The sequence below is a fragment of the Pongo abelii genome, chromosome 8 (genome assembly GCF_028885655.2).
Source record: "Pongo abelii isolate AG06213 chromosome 8, NHGRI_mPonAbe1-v2.0_pri, whole genome shotgun sequence".
NCBI classification, from domain to species: domain Eukaryota; kingdom Metazoa; phylum Chordata; class Mammalia; order Primates; family Hominidae; genus Pongo; species Pongo abelii.
This window is the reverse complement of record NC_071993.2, coordinates 37,027,500-37,051,795: the sequence shown is the minus strand read 5'-3', so window position 1 is coordinate 37,051,795 and position 24,296 is coordinate 37,027,500. Positions and strand designations below refer to the sequence as shown.

The 24,296-nt window shown below is 38.6% G+C and overlaps 1 pseudogene; it reads left to right on the top strand.

Moving 5' to 3' along the window:
• Window positions 1–3,506, top strand: part of LOC129048480 (NADH-ubiquinone oxidoreductase chain 5-like) — an 83,983-nt pseudogene extending 80,477 nt beyond the window's left edge.
• The last annotated feature ends 20,790 nt before the right edge of the window (window positions 3,507–24,296 follow it).

Below are 24,296 nucleotides of genomic sequence, written 5' to 3'. Positions count from 1 at the left end.
GTGTTGACAACATAAATAAAATTTCTTGGGTCTATTTCTGAATTTGCCTTCAGTAATAAATTGTTTAAATAATATTTTTTAAAAATATAGTAATGGTTTAATTTGTGTCATGCTTGAAACAGACTGAAAGAGTGTCTGGAGTTTAATGAAGACCAGTTGTATGTTTAGGCAGAGGTTCTCCTGGTTTCCTTATAAGAAAGAAACTGTCGAAATTTCCACAACCCACTTCCACCCCAGCCAAATATGCCTCCTATGCTACTTTCATTCCTTTTCATTAATACTCTGCTTCCATTAGAAATAAAAATACCTCCTAGAAGGTGTCATATACACATCCATTACTATTTTAGTCTGAATCAGTGTCTTGAAAAATAACTTCGTGGTCATCTGTCAGGCCACAGAGTCATGAGATGGAGATCAGGTAAGTTTCAAAGAAACAGTGGGGGTGGCAGGGGGAAAACATCACCTTATAGATCCCTGAAGTGAGGAGTCTGGGAAGCCAGGATGAAATGGTGTCATGAGGACACAGCCTCTCTGAACCAAATGCAACGAAGGGAAGGGAGAAGAAAAAAGCAGAGGGAGGCAAAGATGTGGGAGAATAATTTCTATCCATTTCATAACTGTAAGACCAAATAGTGACACAAAGCAAACAGCAAAATCTCCAGTAGCTGTAGCACAGGCAAGCACATTCACTGTCAGTCATAATGAAAGAGGATGAGGAATTGTCTTTATTCAGGCTGTGGTAACAAAATACCTTAGACTGGGTAATTTATAAACATTAGAATGATTCTGGAGGCTGGAAAGTCCAAGATCAAGGCATCAGCAGATTTGGTGTCTGGTGAGGACCCTTCCCTCATAGATAGTGCCTTCCATGTGTCCTCACATGGTGGAAGAGGCAAGGCAGCTCTCTGGGGCCTCCTTCACAAGGGCATAAATCCCATTCATGGGATGGCATCCTCATGGCCTAATCAACCCCAAAGGCCCCACCTTCTAATATCATCACCTTGGTGATTAGGTTTTAACATACAAATTTTTGGGGAACACAAACATTCAGACAAGGAATTGGCTTTGTGCCAGCATCATCACTTCCATTCAGGCAAGCTGTGAAAGAGAGGACTCAAGATGTGTAGAAATCACTGGTATCTTCAGGTTTCTTCCTCTCCCATCAATCACCATCAAAACCAACTTTGACACTCAGGTACAGAAAAATGATTAACCCCTGAAAATGTTACCTGCTTTCTGTATAAAGTATAGCAGTGAAGCTCAATGGCTTTCACCTTTTTGGCCCAAAGTAAAAGATGCATTTTACGATATGTCCTTATAAGCACAGGTATATAAAACAGACAAAACTGATACTGAATTCTATTCAATTCTATTCTATTTCATCCCATCTCCTCTTATTCCATCCATTCCACTGCACTCTACTCCACTCTACTCCATTTCATTCCATTCTAATTTGTTCTACTTTATTTCATTAAAAAATTCTGGTCTCAACCTATGCATTGATATCATGGCTCACTAAAAGATTGAGAATGATAATTTCAAAAGCACAGACATGTTGTGTCAGAGTTCAGGCTGTGTGTGCAGGTGTGAGTTCCTCTATCTCTGTCTATATTTAACGTGTAAATGTACCCCTTACTCTGTACCCCAGACATGTACATTTTGCTATCCTCAGTCCTATCATATGTAATACCCTTTTTATAACTAATAGGTTGAATCACTCCTTTACTGTCCTGGAAAAAATCAAGTGCTAATGTAACACACAGTACTCACATAGTTTTAAGCAATTATTGTACTAATATAAAATCCAAGATGAATAAAGAGAAATACTTTATGATAAAAATATGGATTTCGTGCCCAGGCACAACCACACTAAAAGACGTACCAACTTTTTCTGCGGTTTTTTTTTCTTTTTGTGGAGAACAAGGTCTTGCTATGTTGCTCAGGCAGATCCAGAACTCCTGGGCTCAAGTGATCCCCCAACTCTGCCTCCCTAAGTGCTGGAATTACAGGTGTGAGCTACTGCACCGAGCCAGACTAGAAGATCTTATAAAGTGACCCCATTCACACCTATGCATACAGTCACCATGAAATTGACCACTCCAAATTTAGATGACTGTAAGGGTGTTGTGTCGGAGGCTCACATACTACAGTTGTGATATCAGCAGTGACCTGATTTTCCAAAATGTTGACCAACCCTTGGTAAAATTCTGATGAAAACAAATTTGTATCCAGGTCTATCTTCACTCAAGTAAGCTTTGCATCATTAGTAAATTTATTGCATATTAAAACCCTGCAAATGTTATTTGTATTTATGTATAAGACAGATTTAGGTTTTAGGCTCAGAAAATTAGATAATTGGTTACATGAATACCCAGAAACACCCTAAAGTTGTGTGGGGCTCTCTCACTCATTGCAGAAGATTTAACATCCTTGGTGTCTATTCTCAAAATGCATCCTCTCCCAATCTGTGTGAAAATCAAAACTGTCCTATAATTTTCTAACTGCATCATCTTTTTTGAAAACACGATTCTAGAGTAAGGCAGCCCTGCCATTTATCAATTGTTTGGTTTTGGGCAAGCTGTTCAACCTAAGTCCCAAATGTCCTCATCAATAAAATTGAGATAATATAAAGAACTATTTGACAGTGTTTTATTGAAGATTAAGTTAAGTCTGATATAATAGCACAGTGCCTAGAAACACAGTGAGCAGTGTAATAGTTGTTTGTAACCTTAATAATTGTTATTTTAGAGGGTCTCTACATTACTGCTGTAATAAAAATGATAATAATAATTGAATTTTAAAATATACTCATTCTATGACATACAATTGTTCTTCTAGTACAGAAATAATCAAATAGTATACAAAGATTTTTACACAAATGTAATTGCTACATGATTATTTAAAACAAGAGAAAATGTAAAATACTCCAAAATGTTCAACAATAGTTGTTCAAATATATGATGAAAATATAACATGATTGGACACTAAAACCCATAAGAACAATCTGAGAAAATGTTTAAAGATAATGCATAGATAAGTACAAATTTAAAAATGGCATATACAGAATAATTCAAGATTTATTAATTATATATAGTACATGCATACACAAGTATTTATAAAAGTCTTGAAAAAGATAGGTCAACCTGTTAATAATGTTTTCCCATGAACTATTATGTGATAGGCCATATTTTAAATGATTGTCATCATTCAATTAGTCAATGAAAATCTGACTAACAAACTTTTCAACAGAAAATAATGTTTGAATGGGTATACATCTATATATCTCTGCTTTTGTTGTTTTTTACAGAACGCAAACAGAAAACAATCTTGCCTTTTTTAGTAGCACTGTTACTAAAACACCAGGGATTCGGTCTAGGTCCTGCTGCTTACTGCACAGAAAGCCAATGACTGAGACGCCAAGTATTGTCAAGGAAGAAGGCTTTAATCAGGTGCCACAGCCAAGGAGATGGAAGCTAAGTCCCACATTCATCTCCCTGACCGATTAAAATCAGGGGTTTATATTGCAGGCAAGAAATGTAACAATGTGTAAGAAAACAGTAACTTCGGAGGGGTAAAGAAGCCATCATGGTGAATGAGGGTCCAGCATTGGTGCCATGATCTGGTTTCAGTTCTTCAATACTTTTTGTGAGGCCTGAAGGTGGTCTCCTGAGGAAGGAACTCAGATAAAACAAATATAAGTTTCAAGCTTTTTAAGATCAGAAGGGTCAATTTCTATGTTTATCAAGAAGAATATTCTATGGGACAATTGGGTCAGTTTCAGTATTACCATCCTGGTAAACAAAAATGATTACTCTTACAGTAAAATCTGAAGTCACTCAACAGATGAAAGATCTTGGCTGGTTTGGCAATGAGTGAGGTGGGTGAGAAAAAGCATCGGTTATTTTACTGTCATGCTTTTAGGTAATCATCCAGACTATTGAAGCAAAAAACCCACGTCCTATGGAGAGTGCAGTGCATGTTCTTTATTCCCTAAGCAAATCCCTAGCCCTTCTGGAGCTGCTGCAGTGAGCACTGGTCAGAGTTCTTCTGGTGTTCAACTGCTGGTCTTCACCACATGTGACATATTACAAAAGTCCATGTCATGAAACCCTCTGGGATACCATAATAAGGAACTGACAAAGAAGAAAAACATTGCAAAGTGCAACGGCTGCAATAATAATCATTGAATTTGCTTGCCTTTTCATTTTTTTAAAGTATGTATACAAACATGCACAACAATAACATTACTAGATATTGGTGAGAACCAACATTTGAAATTTACATAATTATTGGGCTTGGTGAAAGCTGAGTCTAAAAATTGATGATACATGAAGAAAGATAATAACTGCTTAAGAGCCATTTTCAACTACATTTCTGGAAGGTTTTAAATTTTCCTTTATGAGCAGTAATACCAGAAATGTGGTTTTTTTTCCTAAGCCAACTCTTATTCTGTTTGGTCTCTAAGCCCCTGAGGTGCACACTTGAAGATGGGGAAGGAGCTTTAAATAAGCCAAGATTTTATGAATACAAAAAATTGAATCTGGGCTATTTCTAAATATAACTTATTAGTTTCCAATACACAAAGTAATTTATTTAAAAAATCAATTTAAAGTCATAAACATGGAGCTTTTGAGTCACTTGTGTGATGCAACAAAATACATAATTAGAGGTGTCTTCCAATATTATTCACTTGAGCTAATTTTGCCAATTAAAGCTAAAAGCATGAGAACAGGTCAATAACATCGATCCTTTTAATTCTTTTTGGAACAAAAGTCCTGTGTATCTCTCCTGTTCTAGAAGAGAATGCTAGTTTTGTGATAACTCCATGTTTCTGGTTTACCTTTTTAACTAATAAGGAAGATAATTTCTTTTTTCAGTTACTCATTTCCTCTTACATAATGTAGTTCTGCAGTTTAAATGCTAATTGGCCATTTTGGCTGAGGAATTCCTACTTAAAAGGTTTGCCATTTAATCCCAAAGTGTCTTGATTTCTCGAGAATGATTAAATGGAAATTCAGCCCTGGTTCAGTATCGTAGAAGCCCATGTGTGCTCCCCTGTTGAATTTCCATGGTTTGAGCATCCTGCTGGGAAAGTCAGGCTGAGATTTTATTGAATTGGGCCCTCCGTATTCAGACTCAAAATAACCTCCAGCACACTGATAAAAATAATGACCCTTTTGCAGTTGTAAAACTTGAAACTATTCCTTGAATGTTAACTAATACCAAAAAGCTGTTTCTGCAAATGAAATGGGGGCATTGGAGCCAAGAAATTACTCTGGATGAAGACCTAGAAATGACATTCCACTCTCTCTTTCAGTAATTACAGAATTCTGAACTTTTCATCAAAGTGGGTGAAGCCATCACTCTAGATGTCATTAAGAGAAGGGTACGTAGAGATGATGATGACCCTGGCAGTGCGCTGGGATGTAGTCATCTTTGCCTACGGAATTCACCAAGAGTGACTTCTCAGTCTCCAGTGCTAATGGCTTCTACAATAATAAGATTATGTAGCTGATGGAAAACAAAACGTAAAAACTCAAATAAGTGTTAGGAAATGCTGTAACTTGCAGTCTCTGACATCTATTTCCCAAAGCCCTTAACACTGTAAACACTTTCAGGTAAAATGACTCAGTCCTCTCATCTTCCTTCTCTCAGAAGCCAGGAAGTCTTTTACTCACAGCCTGTTTAATGGGCAATGGGAAATAGCCCTATTAGCTAAGTTTATTTATGCTGACACAAAGAAAACGATGAAAACAAATCCAAGTTCTAAACTGTAATTTATTCCTGATAAGTAGTAAATCAGCGGGATTCCACTGCCCAAGTAGGGAAGGACTTGCTGTTAAACAAGAACTGAAACATAATGAGCCTCATAAATGTTCACAGCCTTACGGAGCTGTTATTTATACATGAGCTCATTCAACAAACTCTCCTGCTGGCCTGGCCATGATAACCTGATGTACCCAAGACACTATAAGATATATAAGAAAAATGGTGAACGAATTCTAGAGTTGAGTTCAAGAAAAGTTTTTTGTTCTCAATTTTCTTCTTCCAAGCTTTTCTGAACACCTATGTCAGTTTTTCAAATCCAAGTCCTCTGCTCCTGTTGTTGATGTTTTTGGTAAAGGTAACAATTGTCTAGACCGTATTACATGAGATGTAGATAAACAAATTTTGACAATTTTTCTCCAGCTAAAATAGAAAATGGTTAACCCCATAAAAGATGAAGTAGAACATTTATAGAGCAAAATCATACTTTTCTTATTGCCTAAGTAAATTATGGTCTGATACAGTGCACACATCAAATACATGAATGAGTCCATTTCTATATTCAAGCAGAGAATGTAACAAAAAATTGGGCTATAGTGAAGCATCATATTGAAATGATCAAAAAGAAGCCTGATGGGTTAAGAGAAACAAGGCCTGAATTTTAATCTCAGATTCTCTATTTTCCAGCTATGTAAACTACATTAACTAACATAACCTCAGTGTTCTATAAGTTTGATCAGAAAGTAAAGGAACAGAAAGAAATGAATCTGGAGATGCAGGAGTGGAAGGAGGTAGGGGAAATTCTGGAACACAAAAGCACTGTTAAGTTAGGATGGAGCTAAAAGAGAGATGGCTATGGGGTGGCCTGGTTACCTGGTAGCAGCATGAGTACCTGGAACACCTTGGGGTATGTTAGGCCGTAAACAAACAAAGAAAAAGATAGAGTGCCAAATGTTAGCTTCTACTGTGTGTGTGTGTGTGTGTGTGTGTGTGTGCAAGAGGTCACCTTGGATGGGTTGGAACATTTCCCTGAGAGTGTAGTGTAAAACCCTTGCTACTATGTAACCACTGGCATCTGCTTCTAGCCCACAAGATGCTCTGCATGTGGAAATACACCTGCTTTTGAATTGCACTGATGTTTTCCAGTAGACTTGGTCTTTTGTTTTCAGCAAGGAAGAGGAGGGAGAGTACAAGGACTTTGTTTTCTTACTTAATTGTAAGTCCTGCTTCTGACGCTTTTTCCATAGCTCAGCTTTGTCTATAAATTCTCAAGCAGGCCAAGCACACACTTTGAATTTTGTGTAGCCCTCGCTAAGGCACTGAAGGGAAAGTAAAGGTGAGAAGAAAAAGGGGGAGAAAGGTCAGAAAAAGGACCCTGGGGCACATTTCATTACACCAAGAGTATACCTGATACATGTTCTAAAGATGCAGGTCTCACAGATCAAATCCTGGGAACAGGGTCAGGAGCTCAATTCAGGGGCACTCTTATGAGCTCTCTTTACATATAAGTGCAGATTTGATTGCTTTGGGAACAAAATGCCCAGGAATTCACTGAGGATGGTAGTCTGTTGTTACCTCTTTTTGTTTTCTTTCTATGTTGAAGAGTTTGCTGTTTATAAGTGGGACTTCAATATCCTAAGTTTGTGTTGAGACATACTCACTTGGAAAAGCCATCTTTAACCTGAGAGGGATTTTAAGGACTAACAGAAATGGAGTCCAAAACAAAAAGGCTACTCCCTATGAATAAGACAGCTTTGGCTCCTCTTCTTCTGTGTCATGCATTGTTTCCAAAATACTCTTGGCTCCCCGGCTGGGAAACTTGTGTCTGTGAGTGAAACTCCTTAGGTTGATTTGCATGTCTAAGTAGGGACATCACAATCTGTATGACCTCATTAAAAGTCTTTTCTTCATTTACCTAAAGTGTGCATGCATTGCATTTCTCAAATAAAAATATTAAATCAAAGGAATACACCAAATTATAAGGACAGATTATATAAGTAATTTCTTAAAATATATGTCTTAAATATATTTACCTCCCTGGGAAGGGACTGAAAACATGGCTATTCCCAGAACTCTCTCTCATTCTTTCCCTCTTCCCTTCATTTTGCTCTAGAAAGCAACTACATTTTGGATCATATATTCATTTCTATGCATAACTCAAGGAGAACTTTGAAAAGTATCGTCCAAGTTTTATAAAAATTGCATGGACTTTATTTCTGCACTAGAAAAAGTATCACCATCCATTTAAGAATCAGTCATTTATTGAAAGTACAGTTTTACAGAGAAAAAAATAAAATGAAAAACATGTGTTTTACCTGCCTTTGTCCACGAGGATGAATAAAGTCTGTGAAACCATAAAACACACACGGGACAATTTTTTGTCGAACACAAACCAGACAAAAACCTAACACAAATACAAAACTTGTAGTTTTAAATACGAGTGGTTCCTTCCATAAAAGCAGAAACTGGGCTGGGCATGGTGGCTCATGCCTGTAATCCCAGCACTTTGGGAGGCTGAGGTGGGTAGATCACGAGGTCAGGAGGTCGAGACCATCCTGGCTAACATGGTGAAACCCCGTCTCCACTAAAAATACAAAAAATTAGCCAGGCGTGGTGGTGGGTGCTGTAGTCCCAGCTACTTGGGAGGCTGAGGCAGGAGAATGGCATGAACCTAGGAGGCGGAGCTTACAGTGAGCTGAGATTGCACCACTGCACTCCAGTCTGGGTGACAAAATGAGACTCCGACAAAAAAAAAAAAAAAAAAAAAAGCAGACACTAGTTATTTCTCTAATAGTAAGAAAATAGGTGACGGGCACGGTGGCTCATGCCTATAATCCTAGCACTTTGGGAGGCTGAGGCAGGCAGATCACCTGAGGTCAGGAGTTCAAGACCAGCCTGGTCAACATGGTGAAACCCTGTCTCTTCTAAAAATACAAAAATTATCTAGGTGTGGTGGCACATGCCCGTAATCCCAGCTACTTGGGAGGCTGAGGCAGGACAATTGCTTGAACCTGGGAGGCGGAGGTTGCAGTGAGCCAAGATCATGCCACTGGACTCCAGCCTGGGTGATAGACCAAGACTCTGTCTCAAAAAAAAAAACAACTTTTTGGCAAGAGCCAAAAAGAAACTCCTGGATCTCCACTGTAGGAGAGATTCTGCCCTCCCAACAGCACATCCTCCTGTGTTCCTCCATGCACGTGCACATCCTGCATTGTGGATGCCCGAGAGGAAAAGAAGCATGCATGTCTAGGCATCTAATAAGATGGAACCACAGGAAAAAGCTAATAAGAGAAAAACATCCAGAAGGGAAGAAGAACAGATTTCTTAGCTACTGGTAGTGAGTGGCAGAGGAAACCAAGAAATGCTCCCATTGTTGTTGTTTTTTTTTAAGAGGATTTACAATAAGATTTTATTTATACAAGCAGGAAAGTAATATTTCCTCACTGTTGACTTTAGGTCATGACATGTAGACAAAAGGTTGAAATCCTGCAAAGGTAACAAATAATCTTTTTTGGACACCGAAATATATACTCAGACAACATCATAAGTGCTAACACATGCCGTATAAAATACAAGTGTAAGCAAAACTGATGTTATGGCAGTTCAGGAAGGAATCCATGTAATTTCTAAGATGCTTTATCAGTGTGTCTTCAGTTTGAATTCACTAGAGAATATTGCTGAATGCCCTGAGAGGGTACACCAAGCCTGTCTTCAGGAGTAGACTTGAAAGTGATGATTTAATAGAACACGATTAAATTCATAAGGAAAGTTGTTTTTTGCACAATGCTATTATGTGCTTTAACTTGAAAATACATTTTGGATAAAATTAAGTGTGCAACTCTTAAGTGTCCAGTTTAATGAATTATCACAAAGATAAATTACCCATGAAGCCACTATCCATGTCTCATGAAAATAGAACTTTATTTAAATCTCAAGAACTTCACTTGTGTTCTCTTCCAGTGACTATGGCCCTTTCCAAATATAGCTGACATTGACTTATAAGACTATTGTTGGCTGGGTGCGGTGGCTCACACCTGTAATCCCAGCACTTTGGAAGCCCAAGGAGGGCGGATCACAAGGTCAGGAGTTCGAGACAAGCCTGACTAACATGGTGAAACCCTGTCTACTAAAATACAAAAAATTAGCCGGGCATGGTGGTGCGTGCCTGTAGTCCCAGCTACTCGGGAGGCTGAGGCAAGGGAATTGCTTGAACCCAGGAGGCGGAGGTTGCAGCAGTGAGCTGAGATCACACCATTGCAATCCAGCCTGCGGGACAGAGTGAGACTCTATCTCAAAAAAAAAAAAAAAAAGACTATTGTTGATTTTTAAAAAATTTTCTATTCATAGAATAAAGTGGTTTGAATTATTTGTAATTGACTTATTTCACCTATCATTATGTTTATAAGATTCATTTAGATTATTGCACATAATATTAGTTCATTCATTCTTCCTGAATGAATGACTTCAGGAATCGATTATGAAATCCAAATCCATTTCCTAGTTCTACTATAGATGATCATTTGTTATTTACAGTCTGCCTTTTACAACTATAGCTTCTATAAACATTTGTACATATTTCTTGATATTCTATTGACTATACCTTGGGAGTGAAATTCTCTGGCCATAGGCTATGTGTATATTCAACTTCAAGGAACAATGTCAGAGTCTTTTACAGTGAGTGGTCCAATTTAGTCTCCAGCCAAGAGCATATGCAAGTTCTATCCACATCAAAATATTTTATCAATTACTGAGTGAAGTGTGTGAAAATCTCCAACTGTGACTGCATATTTGCCTCCGATTTTATTTCTGAAAGTTCTGTGTTTACATATTTTGAGACTATATTATTAGGAGCATGCAAATGTAGAATTATACATCTTCTTTTAGTTTATTATTTTAGCCTCATAAAAGTCCTTTTTGTCAATACTAATGTTTATTCTTTCAGGTATACTTTGTACCATATTAGTATAGCCACCCTAGCTTTCTTTTAAGTTGGCTTTTGCCTGATACATCTTTTGCCTTCATTTTGTTTTCTGCAATGGATTTAAATGAACTCTTTACTGTGGTTTTCTATTGACTACCTTTTCTGTGCTCCTTTTCCTCTCTTTCATGACCTTCTTTTAGATTTAGTACTTAATGAGTTTTCTGAACTTTTCCTCTGCTAGCTTGGTCCTTATGCATTCTCTTGCTATCATTTCAGTGGTTTCCTTAGGCATTACAATTTATATTCTTGACTAATGAGACTTGCAATAAGTCAACATTTAAGTATATCCCAAACAGTAAAAAATAACCTAATAACTCCTTATTTATATTTGCTGTTTCAGAAATTTTGTGCTATTGTTATCATACATTTGTATTCTCTCTGTTTTTAAAATATTATGGGACATAATTTTCTCATACAGACAATAGTAATTTAGATTGTCCCATATATCCACCCTTAATTTATTCCTTCATCCTTTGTGCATTCCTTTCCCCCCACCTAGACATATATCTCTGAAGAACTCTTTGTATTTCAAGATTATACTTTCAGGGATCATTTTTACAGCTTGTTACTAGTATTTCTGTGTGTGTTTGGGATGACAGTGTGTTTAAAATTTAATTTCTTGGTCGGGCACAGTGGCTCATTCCTGTAATCCCATCACTTTGGGAGGCCAAGGCGGGCAGATCACAAGGTCAGGAGATCAAGACCATCCTGGCTGACATCCATCACTATTAAAAATACGAGAAAAATTTAGCCGGGTGTGGTGGTGGGTGCCTGTAGTCCCAGCCACTCAGGAGGCTGAGGCAGGAGAATACTGTGAACCTTGGAGGCAGAGCTTGCAGTGAGCCAAGATCATGTCACTGCACTCCAGCCTGGGCAAGAGAGCGAGACTCGGGCTTAAAAAAAAAATTAATTTCTTTTAGCCTTTAACAGATATTTTATGGCTAAAAGAAACATGTGAAGATATAATTTTTTGAAACTGGTGAAACACATGAAGTCACAGATTTAAGAAGCACAGAGATCCTTAAGCAACATAAACACCAAAAAAGCTAATGTGTTATATATATATATATATACACACACATAGAAAGAGAGAGAGAGATTTACTTTAATATTTCCCTTAATGAATTGGCTCATGTGTTGTGACTCAGTGCAAAAAGTTAGCAAGTCTAAGTCTGAGATCTTCAGGGCAAGTCAGCAGGCTAAAGACCTAGGAAAGAGCTGATGTTGTAGCTTGAGTCTGGAGGCAGAATTTCCTCTTCCTCTGGGGACCTCAGTCTTCTTCTTTTACAGCCTTCAGCTGATTGGATGATGCCTACCACATTATGGAAGGTAATCTGCTTTACTCCATGTCTACTGATTGAACTGTTTATTGTATCTAAAAAACATCTTCACAGCAATATCTAGACTGGTGGTGTCTGGCCAAATATATCGGTACTATAGCCTAGCTAAGTTGACACATAAAATTAACCATCACATTTGATAGGGTGCAATTGCTCATAAGTCAGGTTAGAGCTATAGCTAAGAGAAGATACCCTGCCTCCCCAATAAATTATTAGATTTTTCTAAAGTATTGCAATGGACACTTGCTAATGATTATGGAGTTTTGTTTTTTAATTTATTTTAGTTTCAGGGGTACATGTTCAGGTTTGTAATCTAGGTAAATTTCATGTCACAGGGGTTTGGTGTACTGATTATGTTGTCACTCAAGTAATAAGCAAAGTACCTAATAGATAGTTTTTAGATCCTTTCTCTCTTCCTACCCATTACCCTCAAGTAGGCCTCAGTAACTAATGTTCCTTTCTTTGTGTTCATATGTACTCAATGTTTAGCTTCCATTATAAGTGAGAACATGTATTATTTGGTTTTCTGTTGATTTGGGATAATGGCCTCCAGCTCCATGCATGCTGCTGCAAAAAACTTGATCTCACGCTTTTTTATGGTACATAGTATTCCATGGTGTATATGACTGCATTTTCTCAATCCAGTGTACCATTGATGGGAATTTAGGTTGATTCCTTGTCTTTGCTGTTGTGAATAGTGCTGTGATGAACATACAGATGCATGTGTCTTTAAGGTGGAACAATAAGAGATCCTTAAGGAAGTGCTCAATATGAAAACAAAAGAAGGTTACTGGCCACAACAAAGACACACTTAACTACATAGACCATTGACACTGTAAAGCAGTTGCACAATAAAGTCTGCATAATAACCAGCTAACAACATAATGACAGGATCAAATCCACACATATCAATATTAATCTTGAATGTAAATAAGCTAAATGCTCCAATTAAAAGGCATAGAATGGCGAGCTGGATAAATAAGCAAGAACAAAATGTATGCTGTCTTCAAGAGACCTATCTCACATGCAATTACACCTATAGGCTCAAAGTAAAGGATGAAGAAAAATCCACCAAGCAAATGGAAAACAACAACAACAAAAAAAGCAGAGTTGTTTTTCTAATTTCAGACAAAACAGACTTCAAACCAACAACAATCAAAAAAGATCAAGAACAATATTACATATGGTAAAGGGTTCAATTCAATAAGAATACTTAACTATCCCTAAAACTGGGTATAGGAGGAACATACCTTAGCATAGTAAAAGCAATGTATGACAGACCCACAGATAATCTGACACTGAATGGGGAAAAACTAAAAGTTTTTCATCTTAGATCTGGAACACAAAAAGGATGTCCACTTTCACCACTGTTATTTAACATAGTACCAAATGTCTATCTAGAACAATTAGACAAGAGGAGGACATTAATGGAAAATGTCTAATAATTTGATTTAAAAATGGGAAAAAAGTTTGAATAGACATTTCTCAAAAGAAGATATACAAATGACAAACAGGCCTATGAAAAAGTGCTCACCATCATTGATCATCAGAGAAATGCAAATGAAAACTACATTGAGAAATCACCTCATCACAGTTAAAATGGCTTTTATCCAAAAGTCTGGAAATAGTAAATGCTGGCAAGGATATGGAGAAAAGGGAACTCTTGTACATTGTTGGGGAGAATGTAAATTAGTACAAACACTATGTAGAACAATTTGGAGGTTCATCAAAAAATCTTAAAACAGAGGTACTTTATGATTCAGCCATTGCACTCCTAGGTATATACCCAAAACAAAAGAAATCAGTATATCAAAATGATATCTGCACTCTCATGTTTATTGTAGCACTACTCACAGTAGTCAAGATTTGGAAGCAATCCAAGTGTCCATGAACAGACGAATGGATAAAGAAAATGTGGTATGTATACACAGTGGAGTACTATTTAGCCATAAAAAAGAGATTCTGTCATTTGCAACAACATGGATGGATGAAACTGGAAGTAATTGTGTTAAGTAAAATAAGCCAGACACAGAAAGACAAACTGCACATGTTATCACTTATTTGTGGGGAGCTAAAAATTAAAACAATTGAATTCATGGAGATAGAGAGTAGAAAGATGGTTACCAGAGGCTGGGAAGGGTAGGGAACAGGGTGACAGAAAGGTGGGGATGGCTAATGGGTACAAAAAATAGAAAGAATGAATAAGACCTAATACTTCATAGTATAACAGGGAGACTATAGTCAACAATAATTTAATCATACATTTAAAAATAACTAAGAGGTATAATTGGATTGTTTGTAATACAAAGGATAGATGTTTGAGGGGTTGGATATCCAATTCTCCATGATGTGATTATTATGGGTTGCATGCCTGTACCAAAATAACTCATGTACCCCATAAATATATATGCCTACTATGTACTCACAAGATTTTTAAATAAAACATATATATAAGAAAATAAATATATATGCACCCAACATAGAAGCACCCAGATTCATAGAACAAGTTCTTAGAGACCTATGAAGAGACTTAGATAACCACACAATAATAGTGAGAGACTTCAACATGTCACTATGTTAGACAAAAGTGCCAAGTATTAGACAGATCATCAAGGCAGAAAACTAACAAAGATATTTGGGACCTGGAGTCAACACTTGGCCAAATAGACCTAACAGACATCTACAAAACTCTTCACCCCAAAACAACAAAATACACATTCTTCTCTTCTGCATATGGCACATACTCTAGAATTGACTACATAATTGGCCATAAAACAGTTCTCAGCAAATTGAAGAAAGCCAAATCATACCAACTACTCTCTGAGACCATAGCAAAATAAAAATTAAGATCAATACTAAGTAGATTGCTCAAAACCATAAAATTATGTGGAAATTAAGCAACCTGCTTCTGAATGACTTCTGTATAAACAATGAATGAAATTAAGGCAGAAACCAAGAAATTCCTTGAAACTAATGAAAACAAAGATACAACATACCAGAATACATGGGACACAGTTAAAGTCATCTTAAAAGGAAAGTTTATAGTACTATACAGGCACGTCAAAAAGTTAGAAAGATCTCAAGTTAACAAGCTAGCATCACATTTGATTTTTAATTTTTATTTTTCAGGGGGACAGGGAGCAGAAGATGGTGCATTCACAGTAGTGCCTGGCCACATGCCCCCCTAACACCACATTTAGAGGAACTAGAAAAACAAGAGCAAACTAACTCCAAAGCTAGCGGAAGAAAAGAAATAACCAAATTAGAGCTGAACGGAATAAAATTGAGACACAAGAAACCATACAAAAGATGGACAAAACCAGAGATTTGTATTTTGAAGGATAAATAAGAGTGATAGACTGCTAGTTAGAATAATAATGCATATATATCTTAAGGGCAGAAAGACTCACACTGAGTTTTGCTTATGATTATTTGTAATCTATATACATTTTAATATTGAGTTAGCTAATATGCAAATATTAAAATGTACACAATAATACACTATAGTGAATATCTGGTACTCTTCCAAAATTGCTTTTGAGGCCAGTGAACTCATTCCTTAGTTTGTAGGCATGGTGGCTTATGCCTGTAATCCCAGCACTTTGGGAGATCAAGGCTGGCGGATCACTTGAGGTGAGGAGTTCGAGACCAGCCTGGCCAACATAGTGAAACCCCGTCTGTACTAAAAATACAAAAATTAGCTGGGCATGGTGGCGCACGCCTGTAGTCCCAGCTACTCAGGAAGCTGAGGCAGGAAAATCGCTTGAACCCAGGAGGCAGAGGTTGCAGTGAGCCGAGATCGTGCCACTGCACTCTAGCCTGGGCAACAGAGCAAGACTCCATCTCAAAAAAAAAAAAAAAAAAGAAGGAAAGAAATATTTGTTCCTGATGCTCATAGTTGTGTCTGTCATTGGAAAGTGTTCTCAGCTTCAGAACTGCTTCACTCAAGCACGATCTTTCCTAAGTGACAACAATGGCCAATCACTGTCAAGGGCCTCCTCATTACAATTTAACAAAATTCTGAGGGACGGTTCCAGCTACAGCTGCAAAGTTCCCCATAGGAATCCCTAACGTTAGATTTGAAGCTGCCCCAGCTTCAAAGGAAGGAAGCTACCCTTTTCCTTTGCCCAATCCTGCCTTACTCAACTCCTTATACTTCTCCAGAGCACTTTCTAACAAATTTATTGCACTTGTTTTCGGCATGTAATCCTGGGAAGCAGGGATTTGTATGCAAAAGTCTTTATTGGTGAGTGTTCTCAGTAACAATACCTTCAGGGAAATACAAGTGGAGGAAAAAGTTGAACTGTGATGCAATTGCAATTAAAGCTTTATCTAATTCCAGGGAGTTCAGGGCTGGGATGGCTTTTTATAGTCTTACTGAATCAAAGCAAGGGATCTAGGCCCTGTACCTTCACCTAGAGCACTCATGGAATGTAGGCTGCCCCTGACAAAGGCCCATAGGTTTGGGTGAGGCAGCTCTTTTCAGCAGAAGGAAAATCTTGGGAAAAGACTTCGCTTTGAGCCATCAGCAGGCAACACTCTTGGCAACTAGGGCAAAGAGTGCCTTGGTCTTGAAGGGAGGATCCAGGTAGCACACACAGTGTTGATTATAACACTTAATTCTCTGTCTCAGATTCAGATTCCTGATTCCAGTAGTGGTCATAAGAAGCAAACTCTAAAATGTAATTTTGGACCTGGCTGCTGGACAATAAAGACTCTTACTTTAAACAAATGGTACATGGATAACAACTATTGTGCAGAAGTCAAACTCTTTTTTTTTTTTTTTTTTGAGATGGAATCTTGCTCTGTCACCCAGGCTGGAGTGCAATGGCGCCATCTCGGCTCACTGCAAGCTCTGCCTCCTGGGGTCACACCATTCTCCTGTCTCAGCCTCCCTAGTGACTTCTGGGACTACAGGAGCCCACCACCACGCCCGGCTAATTTTTTGTATTTTTAGTAAAGATGGGGTTTCACCATGTTAGCCAAGATGGTCTCGATCTCCTCACTTCGTGGTCGACCCGCCTTGGCCTCCCAAAGTGCTGGGATTACAGGCGTGAGCCACCGCGCCTGGCCAGAAGTCAAACTCTTTAGATTTTCACTAATGTAAACCTTCTCTGAGGGAGAATCCTAGTGAAAGGAGATGTGCTGTCTGTTGAAATATATCCACAGTAAAAGAAATGATATACATAAAGATCTGGGAGATTAGTAGCTGTTACTAAGTACCAATGATTTGCTAAAAGAGATAATGTCAGATTGGGAAGGTTAATTACTAATTTAGACAAAATATGAAAGTCAGAGGATGTTCTTGATGTGAGTTTTGTATAGCTAAAAGGCAAACAGGGCAGAAAAGCAGGCTTAGGATTTAATTTTAAAAGTAATAAAGCTTCAGAGAAAGTGTTTAGCCTGACCAGGTCTCATATGCCAATGTGAGTACACAAATAGGGAAATGCTGAGATATTGAGACTTGAGATTGAAATACCTGGGTATATACAGCTCAAAATCTTGAACTCACACATTCCCTTAAACCTATTGGATCTGAGAAAGTGGTCTACCTCCCCTTGTCAAAGCATAGGCCCCCTGGAAATAAAACAAAAACAAAACCAAACATAGCACGCCTTACATATAGATCATGCAGAAGTCTCAAATGAGGCAGGTGCCTTTATGACAATTCCTGCCCCCATCTCAAGATCTACCCTTAAAGCCTTGAATTCTGATAATGATGGATTACATGCTACAGAATATAAAATTGGAGAAGGTAGAGTTCATGTATATAGAGCACTCTCCAATTTTACAGGATTTATTGCCCCAGGAAGAACCTAGGAGATATTATCAACACATTGGTGAGATGGACTGTGAAATATTGGAAAGAGTGACAGCCCACACAAGGTAAAATAGAAATATCAGAAGTGACATGGCACATGATGAATAAAACAATCAAAAGGTAGAAAAAATGGGTATGTCAGAAGATAACAAATCAGGAAATTCCACCAGTTAACTATTTTCTTGGGAAAGGCCAGAGGAAACTCCATTCTCCAAAACAACAAGAAATACGACAGAGAAAGAAACACAAGTGTCACTAAGATGCTCAGTTGTGGTAGTCTACTGAAGGTCAGGGCTGCTGGGAGGCAATATTATCAAGAGTTGTGTGCCTTGAGAGCAAAGGGGATGAAATAACAGATGCCAGGAGTTGGTACTTAACTGTCAGAAAAAAAGTTTAGCAAAATTAATGGTAACGGATGGTGTCTTAGTCTGTTTTGTCCTGCTATAACAGAATACAACAGACTAAGTAATTTATAATAAACATAAATTTATTGGCTTATGGTTTATTGGCTTACAGTTACAGAGTCTGGGAAGTCCAAGATTGAGGAGCTGGCATTTGTGGAGGGCATTCGTGCTGCATCCTCCCATGGCAGAAGGTGAAAGTCCAAAAGAGAGCCTGAGAGATAGGGAGCAAGAAGGGATCAAACTCAACTTCTTCTAAGGAAGCAACTCCTAAAATAACAAGCCCACTCTGATGGTAGTAGAATCAATCCATTTATGAGGGCAGTGCACCCATGACCCAATCATCTCCCATTAGGCCCTGACTTCCAACACTGCTGCACTAGGGATTAAGTTTCCAACACAGAAACGTTGGGCAGCACATCCAGACCATAGCAGATGGCAAGGTTGGGGCTGCAGCCAGAGAAGCCCAGGCCTGAGAAAACTATGGAGATAACTAAGTGAACTCACAGTCCTTAGGGGCAAGATAATGGGCATTCAGAAAAGATATTATTGTTCCCCTTTGGTATATAAGCCTAGAAGTTGACATCCCACCCTAACAAGTGAAAAACTGAGGCTGGGCGCAGTGGCTCACACCTGTAATCCCAGCACTTTGGGAGGCTCATGGGGCTGGATCACAAGGTCAGGAGATCGAGACCATCCTGGCTAACACGGTGAAACCCCATCTCTACTAAAAATACAAAAAATTAGCCGGGCATGGTGGTGGGCGCCTGTAGTCCCAGCTACTTGGGAGGCTGAGGCAGGAGAAAGGCATGAACCCGGGAGGTGGAGCTTGCAGTGAGCCGAGATCATGCCACTGCACTCCAGCCTGGGTGACAGAGCAAGACTCCGTCTCAAAAAACAAAGAAAAAAAAACAACAACAACTGAACACAATGAAAAATCAGCAACTCTTCTTAGACTTTTCAGAGAAGTGAGGTCACAGGACCAATCGCTGCCTCTCAAATTGAAGAAATAGGTAGGTGAGCACAGAGAATCATAATCTACTGGAACAGAAATCCATGAGCAGGAGCCACTGCAGGAATTCGTACTGGGACAGGAAACCCTAAGCTGTAATTGGCAAATTGCCTGAGGCTCAGAGCAGATAAGCTTGAGAGTTAAAAATCCCAAAAGGGTCCAGTCTAAGAAGGACACTCACACTTTTGCCAGTTTTATTTCCAGGAGCACCATCAGGGCCTCACAGTGAATATCAATGAGAAATTTCCTTATGCTTTGGCCAGGGAAAGGAGAAAAAAATCAGTATGAAATAAATCATGGTTTATTTTGTTATTATCAAGACCTGTGCTTAAGGTAAACTACTTTACCAAAGTCTAAATTATTGGGATTTTATCAGAGCCTAATCAACTTGGGGAAGGTAAATATCCAATTCCAGCCTGCTCGAGCTTCCACATGATCAAAAGGAAATAGTTAACTTCCACCCCCTTAGCCTTCCACACAGGAGAAGGGAAATACCCAATTCCAGTATCTCTGAGAGGAAATACCTAACTTTAATCAACTCTAACCATGCTGTCCCACATAAGGTGGGGTGGGGAGAGCTGAGAAACACTAGTGTAGTTCACTCTGCTTCAATGTGGGCTCACTTCTAAGACCCACTGAAGTTTCCTGTGGGGTGAGCTGAGGACTCTGTTCTAACCAAGTTGTTGGTCACTTTCTCCCCATCCTGCCCTCTTTACTTCTCTATATTTATTTATCTCCAAAGAGCCTTTCCTGGAGAGCCTCTAAAGGCAACTTTGTGTTTCCAAGAAATTCAACCTAACACACACACACACACACACACACACACACAATGAAGGTACTAATTATCCACTTATATCCATTTATGTCAGGTAATTAGGATATGGTGCTAAGGAGGGTAAAAGTTGTTGACAGACTCTTCATTGGTAAAAGTAGAAGTGAGGATTGGAAGTAATGAACTATTAGGTTTCCGTCAACACAATACTAAGTCTAGTACACTTCATTGACCTTAATGTTCATAAACTAGTTTATAAACTATTTTTTTCTCTGATAGAAAATTTGATATAATATAGAATATGATTCCATAAGAAATGTACCTGCCCCAAGTGATTGATCTAAGATATATGTGTGTTTTACGGCACAGGAACCAGAAATACAATATTTACAGCTCAAAATAATTCCATAACAAACACTGAAAACACAATAAATCAGATTTCCCACCATTAATGGGTCAGTAACGCCATTCAGGTAAAAGAATCACTTTGCAATTAATTAAATTACTTGGATCACCATGTTCACAGTTTTAGCGTATTCTGTAAGACCTAGAAATTCTCTTGTATTACTGATTCTCTTGTATTACTGATTACAGTGTGTGTTTTTCCTACTTTTCAGCTTATTTTCCTTTGTTTATTTTGTTAAGGCTACTATCCAAGGATTTCTTCCCAATACTAAATATGTTATTCATGGTTTTCAAAACTGCCCTTTTCAGAATGCTAAATTTTAAAAGGCATTTTATACTATTTCTCTGATTTTGCTGCCTTTTGCGACCATTCCCAAGTTAATGACTCCACTGAGTTTGTTAACATACTTGCCGTTCTCTAATCCTGCCAGCAAATATGACTGCTGTGAATGCCGCACATGAACAGGCCTCCAGCCATGCCATCACCTCGGTTTGTGAGCACAGCACTGCATGTTTAATACTAGTCAATTCAACTACAGTCCATGCATCACTTAACAACAGATACCTTCTGAGAAATGCAGTTAGGAGCTTTTGTTCTTGTGCAAATATCCCAGAATGCACTTACACAAACCTAGATGGTATAGCCTCCTACACACCTAGGCTATATGGTATAGCCTATAGCTATACATATATATATATATATATGGAGAGAGAGAGAGAGAGAGAGTTAGTTCACATAAAAGTTACGGGGCCCAGAGACCGGGCGCGGTGGCTCACTCCTGTAATCCCAGCACTTTGGGAGGCCAAGGCAGGCGGACCACGAGGTCAGGAGATAGAGACCATCCTGGCTAACACAGTGAGGCCCTGTCTCTACCAAAAATACAAAAAAATTAGCCGGGCGTGGTGGCGGGCGCCTGTAGTCCCAACTACCCGGGAGGCTGAGGCAGGAGAATGGCGTGAACCTGGGAAGCGGAGCTTGCAGTGAGCTGAGATCGCGCCACTGCACTCCTGCCTGGGCGACAGAGCAAGACTCAGTCTCAAAAAAAAAAAAAAAAGTTATGAGGCCCAACCAATCCCTGAAAATAAAAAGATATCCATATTTAGGGTGTTGATTTGCTAATGAAGCGATCCCATTCAAATGTGTAGTACAGTACTTGCTGATAATTTCCTGTTTTTTTTACAGTAAAATTGTAAAATGGCAAGTGGTAAAATGGGAAGGATAGTCAAACATTGTATCAAAACAAGAAATTAATTTTGTAAATGCTGTATGATTAAAAGTTTTTTATGTAATAATATTTTATATGTTGCCCAAAGATAGGAATTACTGGTTTGTTGTTTGGTTGGTTGGTTGGTTGGTTGGTTGTTTGGTTTGGCATTTAAGGTAAGCAATGGATGTAATTGATAGATATTAGAGCATTCTGTCATTTCTTTGAAAAGAATGGCTGTTAGAAAATAATATAATTGTGAAGGTATAATATTTTGTTACTTAAAGATAAAATATTACAGCATCTGCTATTTATATACCCCTTTATTTGCTGTAACTTAAATAACAAAATATAATAACAGGTTTATTAGATTATCTACTGTTCCCTAACAAATTATCCCAAAACAATATTCCTCCTATTACAGTTTCTTGGGTCAGGTGCCCAGGTGCAGATTGGCCAGGCGCCTCTGGATCTCACAAGCCTGCAATCAACATTGTCAACCAGGTCTCCCATCATCTTAAGGCTGGACTGGGGGATGCTCTACTTCTAGCTTCTTCATGTGACGACTGTTGATGGCCTCGAGTCCTCACTGACTGTTCGCTGGAGAGCTCTGGTCCTTGTCACGTGGGGTCCTTGTCACTCTACTCTCCGCAAGGAGACTCAAAACATGGAAACTGGCTTTTCTCATAAGCCAGTGAGAAAGCAAGAGAGGGAAAGTAAGACAGATATCACAATGTGTTCATAACCTAATCTCCAAAGTGACATCCTAGCACTCCTGCCATATTCACTAGGTCCATTACACATTTAAGAAGAGGAATTTCACAAGGGCATGAGTACCAGGAAGCGAAGATTATTTGGGACCATCTCAGGGGCTGCCCACCACAGCAGGGCATTGCCAAAAGGCATTCACTGACTCCTATATAAATCTTCTTATATATGAGAATATCACTTAAGGCAAATACATGTCTTTCCTCAGGGAGAAACATGACTTTGAATTATAGCCTTAATTTGAAATCACGCTTTTTAAAAAATAAATAATCATAGGCTTTTACAGGTAATGTTGGATATACCCTTTATCAGTGAGAATAATATATAAAACTTCAATGGCATAATAAATCTATAGTCAATGCCCTGGCAAGGTCCTCTTTAGGAAACTCTAAGGTAAAGTCCTGGTGCATCCAATCATGATCTAAAATGATAATGATGATAATTAATGACCTTCACAGAAAAGTAGCATTAATTCCATAGATAGCTGATTGTATTTTTAAAAGACAAACAAAAACCATAAATATATTTTATTGTGTAGGTATCATGTTGAGTTCTTTGCTTAACCATGGCAACTAGGTTGATCTCCATAGTGTGTGGTTAATTGCTAGGACTGTAACCCAGGAGAAGAGGACTTTTGCTTGACTGCTCCATTCCTGTACCTGCTGTGGACAATCCTGGTCTAAGAGCATGCCATAGGACCACCCTAATAATTTCCCTCCCTCCCTGTTTCACTCACTGTCAATGATATTGTTTTAGTTTAGATCCTTCCACTTCGGTCCAGCTCTGGTAACTAGTCTCCCTGTCATGAGTCTCTCAAACATCCACAAATCTACCCAATAGACCACAGCCACAATGCTCATGCTACTCTCCTATTTAACACCCTCCATCAGTTTCCTGATGGTTACAGATAAATCCCAAGGCTATTTTAATGATGTGCAGACCCTGCCTCTTTTTCTTAAACTCGTCGTTAATTCTTTTGTTAACCCAGACCTCCCAATGCACAATCTCTGCTCAAGTCATACTACTGACTTTGCTGTCCAATCAGCAAATCCCATTCCTCTCTTCAGAGTTCATCCATGGCCTCCCCTATGAAATGTATCCTGATTCCAATTTTGTGTCCAGTTAGACTCTTTTCTGCTCTGGCTCTTAAAGGTATTTCTATTATAAAACCTCAACAATAGGCCGGGCGTGGTGGCTTATGCCTGCAATCCCAGCACTTTGGGAGACCAAAGCAGGTGGATCACCTGAGGTGAGGAGTTTGAGACCAGCCTGGCCAACATGGCAAAAACCCATCTCTACTAAAAATACAAAAATTAGCTGGGTGTGGTGACGTGCCTGTAATTCCAGCTACTCGGCAGGCTGAGGCAGGAGAATCGCTTGAATTTGGGAGGCAGAGTTTGCAGTGAGCTGAGATCGCACCACTGCACTCCACCCTGGGTGACACAGCGAGACTCTGTCTAAAAAACAAAAACAAATAATTAAACAAAAAAACCCTCAACAAGAAATCACTCTGATTCTTTTGTACTTCTGTAAACTTCCTAAGGACGGATACCCCGTGGTATTTTCAGAGCCCAGCACATAGTAGGCACTTCATTTCTGAATCCACGGAAATGTTATCACATCTCTAAGCAGCTTTCTGTCCTGAATCAGGAGCATGATAATTAGTGTGGAAAATTTTCTAGTTTTCTGAATTTGAAAAAATGACTAAAATTTTGGTGAGAATAACTTCCCTGTTTCTCTCATATTTTAGCTATACAAATGTCCAAGAATTTATATTGTTGGAGAATGTTTCCAAACTGCTATGGAGTTCAGAGAATTCAAATTC